The following is a 16,284-nucleotide window of genomic DNA, read 5'->3' on the forward strand; positions in this document are numbered from 1 at the left end:
ATTTCAGGGAGATGGCACTCCAACTAGAGGATGATCAAATGAAATGGAATCAGTATACAGAGGTTTACTTCTTCTGATATTAAAGGAACACTCTAACCACTATGACCACTTCAGTGATTTGAAGTGGTCATGGTGGTAGGAGTCAGAAACACTGCACATGCTGGCATATTTACAGTTATGTGCTGGGGGTTTATTGCACCCCTATCACATATGACTTAGGCAGCCAGAAAATGTCATGTATGAACAAGGACATGACATATTATGACAAAACACAACTAGTGATTGAAATTCATATTGCAACAATTTAACAAAATTCTAATGCACATAACTTTTCTACTTATTTTGCAGACTGCTGGCAGTTACTGCTGGCGGATACTGCTGGTGGGTAATGCTGCCAGTTACTGCTGGCGGTTACTGCTGGCGGGTAATGCTGGTGGGTACTGCTGGTGGGTAGTGTTGGTGGGTAATGCTGGCGGTTACTGCTGCCGGGTACTTCTGGCAGTTACTGCTGGCAGGTAATGCTGGTGGGTAATGCTGGTCAGTACTGCTTGCACTGCTGGCGGGTAATGCTGGTCATGCGGGTACTGCTGGAGGAAACAGCGGCTGCAGTAGAGAGCAGAGCAGCTGCTTCCTGTATGGCTCCTGTCACATGTGAAGTGCATTTCATATTACTCCACCTGAGAGCCAGAACTGTACAGGAAGCAGCGGCTCTGTCACTGACTGCAGACATCCTAAGTTTCCCGCGGCAGCCGGGAGATCGCACGGCACTTGCGGGTGTTCGTGAGCCGCCGGCCAAAGGAAGGAGACTCCCACAAGTCGCGGGAGACTTGGAATGTCTGAAAATCATGCCTTTTAATAAGATATAGTATGTGTATGGAATATGTGTATGAAAAAAGGTGCCCTGATCTGTGATTACCGCTACCAGAAAAATAATAATAATAAATGTGCAAATATGGATGGTGCGCTAAATCCAATCAAACATGAACACATAAATGTGACCAAAACAAATATAATCAGAAAAGTCCCAAAGTCCCAAGTGATGAAACTCCTTTGATTATAAATATAGTAACACATAAACAGGTGTAAATAAAGGTGATGTATCGAACAATGGTGTTGAAATCCCTCCACCTGGTGAAATTCCTCCTTACCCGGCGGATGTTAGGTAAGTGCAAAATATAATGTTCCAAACAAACACTCCTTGTGACCACACAAAATAAATGTGCTCTTCACCAAATGTGCAGAAACCAAGATGGCTTCTTACCAGAATGATATGTAAATGGCGCTCTGTGAAATCATGGGGATAATCAAACTGCTTCTCTCCATAAAAACAGGTGTAGCAGGTTCCCAAAGTTTATCAGGGCTTATATCATCCTCTCCAACAGGTACATGCAAAGCAATATTAGCCAATAGTGCATTACCCTTTTCAAAACATTTATTGAAGAAAAAAAAATGCACTTACATGTAGATGGTATATTCTCGCTTATGTATTCGGTCTGACCAGACTTCTGAGGTTGAGCACCCCCCCCCCCCCCCCCCACACACACCTGTACTCTATCAGTGTCCACTATCAAGTAGATATAGGAGAAGTCCCTTGTAGTGCAGTTGCACATCTCTCCCAGCAAGGAGTGTTATCTCCAAGGGTTAGAGAGGCTGGATTCATCCTTTTTTATGGATAGTGTAGGACCCACTGACAATGGGGTACTTTGACGTAGTGGTGGACTTGAGCACAATATGGCCATATGGTGGGACCAAATCCCCATTTTTATTTAATGATTGTCTCCATATTTGATAGTCATTTCTTTTGCATGTGTGCGCTATTCTTTCTTAATATACATGTCGCTTGGTTCATAGCTGCACCGGCTTTAGATATACATGTTCAGGGTTTTCTCCCCCAATTTTTTGCTTGTTTATTAAGTATAATAAGCATGCTTTACTGCATATACAGACTGATTTTACTGTTTTGGGTTTAGTAACACTTTAAATTAACCAAAAAAGCTCTTAACAGTTATTAAAAGCTTAGGATAGTCAATAAAGGGTATTATTGAAAGCTTTATACTTTCTCCATTAATGATGGCTATCACATTACAATCTTCTACTACTAGTATATAGGAACAATACAAAAGGTAGTGCAGTTTAAAGTCTTTTAAAGTGTATATAGAGGTAGATTAGTTCTCTTTTACTATAATGCCAGCATGGTCCCTAATTAGGAAATGAAGAAGCTGTGTTTGTACGACTGCTTCATTACTATAGAGTAACAGATGGCATGTTTACCGGTCCCCAGCTCTCCATCCTGAAACTGATTCCCCTGTGTGTCCGAAGAAGCTGACAGGGTGAGTAAGAGAAGTTATCTAGCAGCACTAGAGGAAAGGGGTGCTGGGGGATAAGTGCTGCAAGAAGTGGAGGATGGGGGATAAGATAGGTGGGAGTATTGTGTGAGTCCAATTCACTTCGGTGCCCACAGCAACTGACAGACAGTAGGAGGGAGAGGAAGGGAAGTCAGCAGATCTGTGAGGGACCACAAGGTGATCAGAGTGGGGGGTGGTTCAGCTGCATTGGCCCCCTGTTGGACTGATGGAGCTCAGACTTTATGCAGGGGGGCCAGTTCTACCCCCTTATTGATGGCCTGGTAGAGACCATACCATGTCGCATGACCAGACTCTCAGCTGGAGATTTCAGAGTGCAAGGTGGAAGGCACTGCGTGTGTATACTCTTAACCCTGAGATGCATGCAAGATCTAGGACATGGGGAAATTATTTTTGCATGCCTTCTTTTTTGCTACACTGGGTTAAGCTTAGGAAGGCCCCAGAAAGGTTTACAGCTTTGCAAACATCCCTCCTAATCACCTTCCCTATGTCTAACTGACTCAGGTATACCAATAATATAAATGACGCACACACATTTTCACCTCAAAGTGACTTTCTTCTTTTTTATTGTTCTGATGAATCGTATAGTTTTTTACCTTTTGCATTACCCCCTTTCACCTAACAGCTTACTGTAAGCCTTTTTAAAGGCTTTTATTTATAAAAGGTTAACAAGTACCAAGTGGCTAGCTATTATCACTAACTACATGGTGTAAATCACAAAATGCTCAAATTAGAGTAGAGACCAGAATGCTTAAGTCAGAGTAAAGACAGAAACAGGAAAAATTAGTTTACATTGGTCCATATAATATGTGCACATGACATCTGCATAAGAGGAAATAGTAATGGGTATAGTTAAAGAGGTGTGCATTGCACAGGGGGGTAAGCAAAGCACTGAAGAATAGATTGTAGGTCTACTCTAACAAAATACCAACAAAACATTAAGCCTGGGTTTGCAAATGTGCGAATTGGAAGCGGTTTTCACCGCATCGAATTCGTATGACATGTGAGTGTGACCTGCTCTCGATGAAGCCAGTCCACACATGCCAGGGGTGGCCGCAGTGCGGTATCTAAAAGGGTCCTGTGCATTATTTTTACTTGCGACTTCAGACAAAAATTCAGACCTGAATCACACCTGAACTGATGAACAGAAACACACCAGACCCCAGGCTGGAAGCTGAGCTCCGCACATATGTGAACCAGGCCTTATTCTCTGTGAAAGAGCTATTAACAACACATATTGATACATAAATTCTGCTACCTAACCAACAATCAAGATCCTATACGTGACAGCATGCCTCTTTATATTTGTACAATATATGTTATCTTAGGCTATAAAAGGCAAGTGAGAGTTGTCAGTAAACTACACTGGCCATTGTGCTTTGTAATTTCAGTGATTTCTGTAAACTCATTCCAATGTTATCTGTATACATGCTTATGTTTAGAGGCCTTTTTAATTAGTAAAATACTCACCCACTCTTTTACCACATGGAAAAATCCATATAACCGAAAAATAACAATACGTCATTCACCAAACAATGTCCTTCTACACATCTGTGAAAATTTAGGTTTTCTTATGCAGATAACTGTCAGCCAATTGTTAGAATTCTGTGGATTTCATTTTATAATTCTGTGTTCAATATCTGATGCCTTGTGAATTATTAATATAGCTTTGCATATAGGTCATTGCATAATGTACACCGAGCCAATTGTTGTGCTATATCTGGAGAAAATAAACACTTTGCAATATTGTTTTAGATTTACATTGTTTTAATATATTGAAAGCAAAGGACATACCTGTCTTTAGAATTGTTGTGGCACTTAAATGACTAAAGGTGCTGCTAAGTTTATTATCCACTTCAGCTCTTATACCTGTATACCCCTTAGAAACCAGAACTATAGACCTGTTAAATGTGGTAATAACATTGCCATTACTTGAGATAACAGAGTAATACAATTTAGGGGTACAATTTAGGCTTTCTTTTAGCAATGCTGCCAAGCCACCTAAAAGAAAAGGCCCTTTAGGTTTTTTTTTTTTAAGGTTAAACTGCTATTTTTTTCAGCAAGGCTTCTCTAAAAATGGCCTATCAATATACAATAAAAAAAAAAATACACCCCTAAAATAAATAAAAACCCCTAAACACTACATTATTAGTTTGGGTGTTTATTTTTTTTTTTATTTTGGGATATATATATATATATATATATATATATATATATATATATATATATATATATATTAATGTATGTTTCCCATTTTAGGAAAAAATAGCAGTTTAACCAAAATAAAAAGCTTATATACATGAAATAACAACAATATACCCTCAAACTAAATGAAAACCCCCAAATAATACACCCTTGTTACAAAAGCCCATTTTCTCACAGGGAAGACTTGCACTGAAAAAAAACGTTACTATGGCTAAGAAAGCATGATAAAAGTGACCAATGACTTCAAATCATTAATAAAAAAATGAAAAAATCCTGAAAATAATAATACGAAAAATTAAAGGCAGCTAATAGGCTGATTTCCAATCAGAGCTGAAATACAGTTCCCTAACTGACTTTCTCCGTGTGCAGTTTGACAGCTTTCCATATTCTTTGCCTGTATTACCTTCCAATACACTGTGACTGTTCTGTGATCCTCCCCCCCTTTTTGCTTCCTTTTATATTGAGGGAGCAGGAACACAGCTAAACCCCCATTGCCTTTACAATGAATTCAGAACGGTGAATTGTCACATTAGTTCACCTGTTCAATGAACACTGAACAGACTGGTTTGCCCACAAACCTAATGCTGTCCCAAACCTAAATTTCTTCCTTCATCCCATTCCAAATTTATAGAAACACATTGGACAGCAGTATACTTTCCTCTTATTATTTCATTTATACCAGTAATACTGCACTGCAATATATCAATAGACTTATAGAAGAGAACAGGCGCCACTGTAGTAAGCCAAACCTTTATTGCATAACAAAACGATATAATAACTTACATTCAAGAAAGCTTCAATCTATGTTCCGTGTCATGGTGTTTCTTAGCATCTAGTCTGCACTATTCCGGACGTCCTGCAGCCAGGAAGTGACGTCATAGGAAGCTAGTCCACGGAGCTGGTTAAGCCGGAAGCCGCAATGGAACGCAGGCTAACCGGAAGTGACGTAACGCGTTTCGCAGCATGCGTACTCGGCTCCTTCTTCAGACGTGGGGGGCCGCCATCTACAGTCAAGATTTATATGGCGCCGGCTCCAACGGTTGTCATAGCGATAATAGGCACGGCTTATACAACGGAAATAGCTACTCATTTAGCAATCCCGATGTATTTACAGCCTTCCTCATTGTACAGATGGGCTAAAGCTTGTTAAAAACAACCTAATTAAGTAAGTTACTATGCCTAATAAAATCTTTATACATATCTAGAACTGCATATATATATAAAGAGAGGTGTCACGTCCCTAATAGGTACATATGAAATGAGAAAAAAATATAAATAAAATGAAAAATAAAATGAAAAAATAAATTAAAAAATAATAAATAATAATAAATAATAAATAAATAGAAAAAATATTATCAGTGCATGGACACAGTGCCCAAGTTAATATGTTTCCTATTTATATTTATATTATTATTATATATTTTTTCTATTTATATATTTTCTTTAGTATTATTTTTCTATTTATTTATTATTTATTATTATTTATTATTTTTTAATTTATTTTTCATTTTATTTTTCATTTTATTTATATTTTTTTCTCATTTCATATGTACCTATTAGGGACGTGACACCTCTCTTTATATATATGCAGTTCTAGATATGTATAAAGATTTTATTAGGCATAGTAACTTACTTAATTAGGTTGTTTTTAACAAGCTTTAGCCCATCTGTACAATGAGGAAGGCTGTAATTACATCGGGATTGCTAAGTGAGTAGCTATTTCCGTTGTATAAGCCGTGCCTATTATCGCTATGACAACCGTTGGAGCCGGCGCCATATAAATGTATGTAGATGGCGGCCCCCCACGTCTGAAGAAGGAGCCGAGTACGCATGCTCCGAAACGCGTTACGTCACTTCCGGTTAGCCTGCGTTCCATTGCGGCTACCGGCTTAACCAGCTCCGTGGACTAGCTTCCTATGACGTCACTTCCTGGCTGCAGGACGGCCGGAATAGTGCAGACTAGATGCTAAGAAACACCATGACACGGAACATAGATTGAAGCTTTCTTGAATGTAAGTTATTATATCGTTTTGTTATGCAATAAAGGTTTGGCTTACTACAGTGGCGTCTGTTCTCTTCTATTGTTGCCAGCGGGATTTCTTGAACTTTAACCGCCAGTGCTGCCCTGGATGTCGGCTACCTTGGACAGTCAAAAGCACCTTTCGGTCATCTTTTGTGCCTTTTTTTGGTGGACATTCCTTCTGGTAATTAGCGCCCAACACCCATCTCCTATCAATAAACTTATGGCTGGCCCATTACACAATTTAACTTTTACACATGCCTAATTGGCAGAGCCCACCTTGCTGATTCAGTCCGGTGTCACATAGACTTGGGGGGTCCACCTGATGTTTTGGCTCAATGTACATACATTAAGCCCCTACTCCAAACAGAAAGTCAACATTTTAATCCCTCTCTTTCTAAAAGATGAAAAGTGAATCCTTCCACTATCACAATGACACTGCTAACATGAACATAGCACGTTATCCCTGGAAAAATTAGATGAGGTAGATATTGGCTCTCAAAACTCAAGACTGCACAAGATGAGATGAGTATCCTTTAATAGTCTAATTAAGTGCTTATAATGTGATTGGACTATTTAGGTAAGTTGTTGTTTTTCACATCGCATAGTAATTGGTAACATTTGCCGATCCAACACGTCAAAATCTAATTGTGTATGTTCACTGACCCTGGGCAGAATTGCAGCCTGAGACATTCCTGGTAGTTTCCTGAAACCATTTGTGCGTGCATAAATGTATTTGTTCTTTGACTTGGTTCATGCTCCCATGACGAGGACTAGTTCATGTAATGAAATTCAGAGTACTTCCAAGAAAGTTAACACTACTCAAGCCTTAAACAGATCCACATCAGCAAAAATGGGCATCTAAAAACTCTAGTTCTCTTTTCAAATGTTTTAATTTAGAAGAAGAGTAATGGAGTAGACATACAGGTCTATGCTTGTAACTGAAGTTTCTGTTTAATTATGTATGAAATGTAACAAGCAGTTAACCTACGAGTATAGAAAATAAATTATGTTCAGTCAATTTCCAAAGGCGCACTCACACCTCCCACTGCCTGCCTTTCACACCATCTTTTTATACTCCCTCACAGATGCTAGTGTATTCCTTCTACCCTTTAAATTTTCCCTGAAAGCATTGTCAATTCCATGTTCTTTTATTTGATGTAAAATTATTATTTGCTTTGTCTAATTGCATGCTTTTTCTTTCTACCAAATAGTGTTTGAGTGTAGATGAAATAACCCTAAATTTCTGAATGTTTTGCGCACATCTTCAGCTTTAAACACTTTAGTTTATGTGAGTTTTAAGAAAAATCATCCTTTTGAAAAACTTTTGGAATTTTCACAATGTAAGTTTAATTATATAATAATCTGCATCTGCTCTTGAGGAAACTGGTTTTAGCATTAAAATTTACAGTTAGGTAGTACTGGGGGCACCTGTTAACAAACTCTATACAAGGGGATATGTACACAGAGATTTACATGCATGCTAGGAAATGTATTCAACCACCCATTCAGTCACTTCATTGATATGAGAACAGGATACAGCCCTTTGGTTGTTCAGTTGTGACATAATTCACAGAAGTCAGAAAAAAAACATTATGATGGTTATTTGGACACAGAGATCTGAGCTGTCTTTAAAGCGTATCTAACCCTATAGCAAACCTGTAATTTTTTGCAGCGTATTGGTCCTTAGATGTGGCGCCTGCACTCATTTTCTTTTTAAGGCTTATTTCTTTATTTTTAGCTGGTAATCCTGCTAGAAATTAAACCAGTTGTAGGCCTCAAAGATTCATATAGATACACAGGGTGGGGGGGGGGTACCATCATCTTAACCACTTTAGGACCGGAGGATTTTCCTGCTTTACGTGCAGGCCACTTTTTGCGATTCGACACTGTGGAATTTTAACTGACAATTGCGCGGTCATGCAACGCTGTACCCAAACATAATTTACGTCCTTTTTTTTCCCACAAACAGAGCTTTCTTTTGGTGGTATATGATCGCCTCTGCGCTTTTCATTTTTTGCGATATTAATTAAAAGCGACAATTTTGAAAAAATAACAATATTTTTCTACATTGACAGTTAAAAGATATCCAATATATTAAATTTTTGTCATAAATTTAGGCCAAAATGTATTTAGCTACATGTCTTTGACAAAAAAAATTCTCAATGATCGTATTTTTAACCGCTTTAAGACCGGAAGATTTTACCTCATTCCTGACCAGGCCATATTTTGCGATTCGGCACTGCGTTATTTTAACCGACAATTGCGTGGTCGTGCGACACTGTACCCAAATTAAATTTATGCTCTTTTTTCCCCACAAATAGAGCTTTCTTTTGGTGGTATTTGATCACCTGTGCGATTTTTACTTTTTGCGCTATAAACAAAAAAAGCAACAATTTAGAAAAAATAAAAATATTTTTCACATTTTTTTATATGAAATTCCCCCCCCAAAAAAATGTAAAAATCTAAATTTTTTTAACATTTTAGGCCAATTTGTTTTCTGCTACATATGTTTGGTAAATAAAATCACAATAAGCATATTTTGATTGGTTTGCACAAAAGTTATCGCAGCTACTAACTACGGGAAGTGTATGTCATTTTTATTGTTTTTTTTTAACTAGTAATGGCGGCGATCTGCGATATTTTTTGCGGGACTGCGACATTGCGGCGGACAGATCGGACACCTAACTGACATTTTTGACACTTTTGGGGGTACCAGTGACATTACTACAGTAATCAGTGCTATAAATATGCACTGTTACTGTAAAAATGACACTGGCAGGGAAGGGGTTAACTTTTATTGGTGATGAAGGGGTTAATGTATGCCTGGTGCTTACTGACGTGTGTGGGGGGGAGGGGACTGTGTGACGCAGGCACAGATCGCAGGTTCAGCTATGCTGAATCCTGTAAGCTGTCCCTGCCTGTCACATAGGCGATGTGTAAACAAAGCGGGCGGATCTCCTCACTCGATCCCTGACAATCGGGGAAGAGCGGCGGTGATCAGCACCTCTCCTCCCCTGGCCCGACTCCCGCTGTGTCTGAATACAGCAGTAGCGAGCCTCCGGCGGCGTAGACCTACGTCGCTGGACGATAACGAGCCACTTTGCCGCAGTACGTTCCATGTGAGCGGTCGGCAAGTGGTTAATATATAGACAAGGAAGAATTTGGGGGCATCCCTCATATGCCCACCAAAAAAGATTTAAATGGACTATTTTGGTACCAAATTAATGTATAAATGTTTTTTTTAATAAAGAATACAAATTTATTAAATCAACTTTAAAAACAATCAAAGCATATGTCCGTAATTTCAAAAACATTCATTAGAGTAACATATTTAGTGTCATCGCTATCCCAGATGGATATTGCTGGCGAGACACTGTCCTCAGACTTTAAATTTGGTTTATTAATTTGTATTTTTTATTTAAAAAAAACACGTATATGTTCTTTCAGTACTGAGATAGCCCATTTAGTTCATTTTTGGTGGGCATATGAGGGATGCCCCCAAATCCTTCCCAATCCTGCTAGAACACACTTCATGTCTTATGGTGACTACACTTGCTCCCTGAATGAATACACCTCCTTCTATCCGTATCTCCAAAACATAGAAGGAAGATGTTTTGTAGTTCACAGAGGTATCATGGACAGGACTGATAACATTGCCACATGCACCAGACAGCACTGGTTTTCTGATGGATTCAACTGAAATGGCTTTGCACTTATTGGGCTGATAACAAAGGGCTTCCAATGGCATTATTAATAGAGAAAATAGGAAAAGTTTATTGTAAGAGTTTACATACTGTGGGGTTCAGCTCAAGTGTAGCGCCTCTCATGAACTTCAGTTTAGCTAGTGAAGTATGTTTCAGGACCCAGTTGAAGGCGTCATCTCTCCCACATCTCTACAAAGCCTCTGGGCTCCAGAACCCAATCCAGGAGTTACCAATCCTGGAGAAAACTGTAAAACCCATAATATATCACAGCTTACCAGTAATGGCTGCAATAGTTTTCCTATTTTTAGACCAGTGATCCTGCATAAAATACATTTCCTGTGCCTTCATGTCTACACTCAGTTCTCCATTGTATCTACGGGGGCAGCCATGCTTGTCACATGGCCTGAACCTCAAACGTGTGTGCCGTTATTCTATTCCATTACACAGTGGATTGATGGGATTAGTAGCTTACACAAAAAAAAATAAGAATGTTTTTCCTTTCTTTATGGCCTCTTGCATACTGCTGCCTAAGGCCCCGTTCACATAGGGGCGACGCTACTTCGCACCGCGACCTCGGAGCAGCCGCCACGGACTTCATAACATTGAAGTCTATGGCGGTCGCCTCCTGGTCGCCCCAAAGAAGCTCCGGACCCTTTTTCTAAGTAGGAGCGACTTGTGTCGCTCCTATTAGAACGGGTCCACAGCTTCCCTATGGGAGGCAACCTACGGCGACCTGTGAGGCGACCAGGTCGCCTCACAGGTCGCCTTAGTGTGAACGGGGACTAAAAACATAGGCATACAGGTGTTATTTTTAAACTGATATAAACTGATCTAAATGCAGACCATTGTTTTCAATGTGCCTGTACAAATTGTTAGTAAGTTTTTTTTTTTTAACCAAATATTTATTGAATTTTTGCAAGAAGGTTAGGTACAAACGTTGTAGTAGTATAATAAGGAAGAGAAAATTATCACAATGGTCACAGATTTGAAACAAGAAACTTGAACATAATAAAAGGTCGAGTCAAGGCACTTCAGGTGAACCTTGCCGGTGACACATGAGTGTGTTGAGCTTCCACCATGTGAGGACCAAACATTAAGGTACACCGGGCTCCGACTACCCCACATGGGAACCAACCGTAGTCAGGACCGGGTACAACAGGGGGATTATTATGGGTTGGGGTCAGCAATGATTAACTTTTGGCAGGCCAATCGGTGGGGGGGCTACGAGAGGAGGGACCAGGTACCGGCAAGCTTCCACAAAAGGAAAAAGAAAAAGTGGACATCTGATGCATAAAGCGTGGTAGTGTCCCCAGTCCGTGGGGATGCATTGTATGTTAGTAAGTTTTTTTTATGTGCTACACATGTAAAAAGTTAATTTGAAGAGGTTACATTTCCATTCTGAGAGCTAGAAATTAGTTTTCTTGTGTTCACATGTACAAACAAATATGTGCACATACAGTATGTATGTGCAAAATAAATGCATGAAATTGTGGCCATGAATACTGATGTTCAAACATCAGTACCATGTGCAAGTACCCTTAAGCTCAAAGGAAGTATCAAGGACACTGTCAAGGACACCAGATTTCAGGCACAATCAACAAGAACTTTCCGTATTTGCTGAAAATGTTTTTAGCCTGATTAAAAATGTAGGAACCACATCTAAGGACAATTAAGGTACAATATATTATGTGTGTGTTTTAGGTTTAAACACATTTTAAGGGTTCATTCAAACAGGCGATTAGCATGCTCTGCGGATTCCTGAATCTGCAATGATGGGTGTGTGTGAAGAGCTCTGGCCACTTAACCCATACCATGCAATGACATTCACACAGCCTGAGTGGTTGAAGCTCTTCATCCACACCTATCCATTCCAGATCTACAGATTCTTGCCGATAGAACTCTCCAGGTACGCTAATTGCCCATGTGAATGGACCGTCAGGCTTGGAACTCTAGTCTACAATAGACAAACACACTTCTGATAAATTGCTCCATCAAATATGCCCTGTTGATCCACTCTGGAGTGAAAGAAAGCCTCAGCGAATACATTTTCTCACTATAGATTTTTATGGGATAAAAATGGATTTTATTTATTTATATATAATATATTTATATATTTATTTATTTTATTTTCATTTTATAATCAAAGAAACAAATACTTCCTTCTAAGTTTCCACACATAGCTCCCCCAACCTTTTTTAACTAAACACAACTAACTATAAAGGAATCTGAATAAAAACATTACTGTGACAAAGATTATTTTGTCAAGGGCACTGGGGAAAATTTATTTTTTTTCATATTTTTTGGCAACTGTTGTACTGACAATGTGTATATGAGGAGATGACTTTACCTAAAGGAGATTATTTTACCTAAAAGTAGGAGATTATTTTATCTAAAACATGAATTATGACTAGCAGAAAAGTTTTTTTTTTATTGTTTCCTTTTTTTGTCTATTAAATATTTTATTAAATTAGGGGAAAGGAAAAGAGGGGTAAAATATAAGCTGAAGAAAATATCTTTTTAAAGTTTTGTGTAAACCATTATCTTTCCATATTGTTATACTGTAAGGTTTTTTATTTTTAATGTATATTTGTTATGTACAGGCATACCCCGCTTTAAGTACACTCACTTTAAGTACACTCGCGAGTAAGGACACAGCTTGTTCAGCTTGGCATGACACTACTCCCAGTTTTTAACATTGGCGTCTATAGGAAATCTTGGTCAGCTTGACATGGCACTGCTCCTAAACCATAAGTGACAGGGATACCAAACTTAGGGAGCACAGAGAGGGGACCCAGGACTACACCATATCCTTTGTGGCTGGCCAGCTTGCCTAGGTAATCTATGTCCTAGTCCTGGATCCCCTTAACATGCTCCCCAAGCTTGGTGTCCTTGTCACATTGTTTGGGAGCAATGCCATGTCAAGCTGACCAAGATTTCCTATAGAGATAGTGTATTTACATGCATTGAGAAATGAAAAAAGGTATTGCTTCACTTTAAGTACATTTTCGTTTTACATACATGCTCTGGTCCCATTGTGTACTTAAAAGTGGGGTATGCCTGTATGTGACAAAATTGAATAAAAATATTTAAAAGGCTTTTTTTTTTTTTGGCAGTGTAGCATGGATGTAGTACATACATAACTATACTTAACCACTTCTGGACCGGAAGATTTTCCCTCTTAATGACCAGGCCATTTTTTGTGATTCGGCACTGTGTGATTTTATCAAACAATTGCGCAGTCGTTGGGACGCTGTACCAAAAATATTGATGCCCTTTTTCCCCACAAATAGAGCTTTTTTTTGGTGGTATTTCATGACCTGTGCAATTTTTTTTTTTTTTTTTTGCACTATAAGCAAAAGAGCGCCAATTTTAAAAAGAAAACAATATTTTTCACTTTATCCTATATAACATTCCCAAAAAAAAATATTAAAAAAATCAAAATTTTTCATCATTTTAGGGCAATTTGTATTCTGCTACATATTTTTAGTAAAAAGAAAATCCCAATAAGTGTATTTTAAATGCTTTGTGCAAAAGTTAGCACGTCTATAAACTAGGGGAAAGATTTATGTAATTTTTTTTTCTACTAGTAATGGTGGTGATCAGTAATTTTTAGCGGGACTGAAACATTGCGGCGGACAGATTGGACCCCTAACTGACATATTTGACACTTTTGGGGGGGACCAGTGACATTACTACAGTAATCAGTGCTAAAAATATGCACTGTTACTGTAATAATGACACTGGCAGGGAAAGGGTTAACCAGGGGCAAGCAAAGGGTTAAGTGTGAGCCTAGGGGATGTTTTATAACTGTGGGGGGGGGCTTGTGAAATCAATACAGAGACCTGTGATTCTAAATAGGAGGAACACAGGAGCTCTGCATTGATTCCAGAGAGAACAACGGTCTGCTGTGTTTACAAGAGCAGACCTTCGTTCTCTCTTCACAGGGAGTGATCGCGGGTGCTGCGGCCCTGCAATTCATGGGAACCTGCCGAACTGCCACTGTACAACTGCAGCAGCTGGTGGGCAGTTTGTTAAAAATAAATTTAGATAAACGTAAGCCTAATGCCCAAATTAGGCATGTGTGAGTTTCTCCAATGCCACTGTAGTGGCAATGGGGTGGATTTACTAAAGGAAAATAGACTTTGTATTTTGCAAGGGCATGTGCGCTCATTTCCCCCAGAGCTTAGTAAATGCAGTAAAGCTCTACTGATTTCCATTATCCAATCATGTGCAAGCAAAAATTATGGGTTTTTTTTTCTTGCATCTAATTGGTTATTCTTTACAAAGTGAAGGTTTAGCACGTTTTAATTTAATAAGTAAAATAAGTGCAACTGCACTTGCAAGGTGCACAGTCTGTTTGCCTTTAGTAATTCCGCCCTACTGTTTTAGTTTTACCTCTGACCGCATCAACCAGGTGAAGGTAGGAAGAAATCATTTGGCAGTTAGTTGCCATATGCATGACAGCAGCTTTAAGGCTTTATAGTTTTCTCTAACCAAGTGCAAAAGGTGCAACCATTCAAAACACTATACACCGCTCAAGGTCGGTCCACTTCTCTCTAATGCCCCGTACACACGTACCGATTGTCGGCCGTAAATATTCGGCCTACGACCGATCGGCCGATTGTAGGCTTGTTAGTATGATGCTTCCGACAGCCGACAGCGCACTTTCGGCCGAAAAGAATCTGTCGTGTAGGCATTAAAATTTTTGTTGGCCAACACCAGAACAGCCGATTGTTCGCCAGTCAGTACAGAATTCGGCCGACAATCAGCAGATTTGCAAGACTGGGCATGCTCAGAGAAGAAAAAACACAGGGAAAGTTAACCATCACATGACATCACTTCTGCAGTCGGCTGTTGTTGGCCGACAAAATTCGTGTGCAGTCTTTTGCAGTTTTCAACAGACACGACAGCCCTGGACAAAAGACGGCCGATCATTCGGCCGACGATCGGTACGTGTGTATGGGGCTTTACTCAAAAAAACACAGGAGCCGGTCAGGCTCGTATTGCAGGACAATTAACAGTTGGATGACCATACAATACTGTTGCTAAGATCCATAAGTTTATTGAAAAAAAATCTAAAAAGTCCCAATAGCATAACACACAGTAAGCAGTCAACATTTGCTTTTACCATTTGTTATGCTATTTGGACTTTTTTTTTAATTTTTAAAATAAACGTATGAATCTTAGAAAAAACAGTGTGCGTCATCCACCTGTGAATTGTCCAAGCTCAAAAGGTGCTGTTGGCAATAGGAACAATGTCTGCAAGATGAATATCTAGAAGGAGAAGTGTCTGCTCTTGGGGCTTGATTAGGCAAATAATAGCAGCTAAGTACCTTCTGAAAAATGATACTAAGCTGCCATTAGTTTCTCAAAGACTGCCAAATTGAATAACTGTTAGGGAGGTGACTGTACCACTAGCAGTCAGATGGGAGAGCATTTAGTTGGCTGACAAGTATATAACTGGTTTCAAATTTCTATTATCCTGCTTGGATACTAACGTATTGTATGAGTCAAAACTTGTGGGCAGGAGAAAAATGCTTTTCTTGGGTGTTAGAGAGAAACAAGAGTTTTCATTTCCCTAAACTTTCTGTTTTGGCAAAATGGATTGGCGTCAATGGAGAGGGCAAAGTTAAAGTGATTTTTGGTAGGTTTTGAGGGTGCAATGTGCTTTAAATGGCTCCTAAGGATTACAAATGCATTTATCAGAGGCAGAGAGAGCAAAAACAATTAGTGAAAAATAATTTGAAATAGAAGAAAATAACAACAATACACAAATAAGGATCAAATACACAAACTAAAGGGGAAAAATCGAAATGGAAACAAATCATTTTGGCAGATACAACAACTTCCACATTTGTACTATATCTGTGTATTTAAATGTTTGACTGGAGTTTCGCTTTAACTCATTGGGGTTAATTAACTGGGGGCAAATAGGCTGTTCATTTTGCAAGGGCATTTTCCCCAGAGCTTAGTGGCTGGGTTGGAATTT

This window comes from Pelophylax lessonae (genome assembly GCF_965119305.1).
Source record: "Pelophylax lessonae genome assembly, chromosome: 6".
Lineage (NCBI taxonomy): Eukaryota > Metazoa > Chordata > Amphibia > Anura > Ranidae > Pelophylax > Pelophylax lessonae.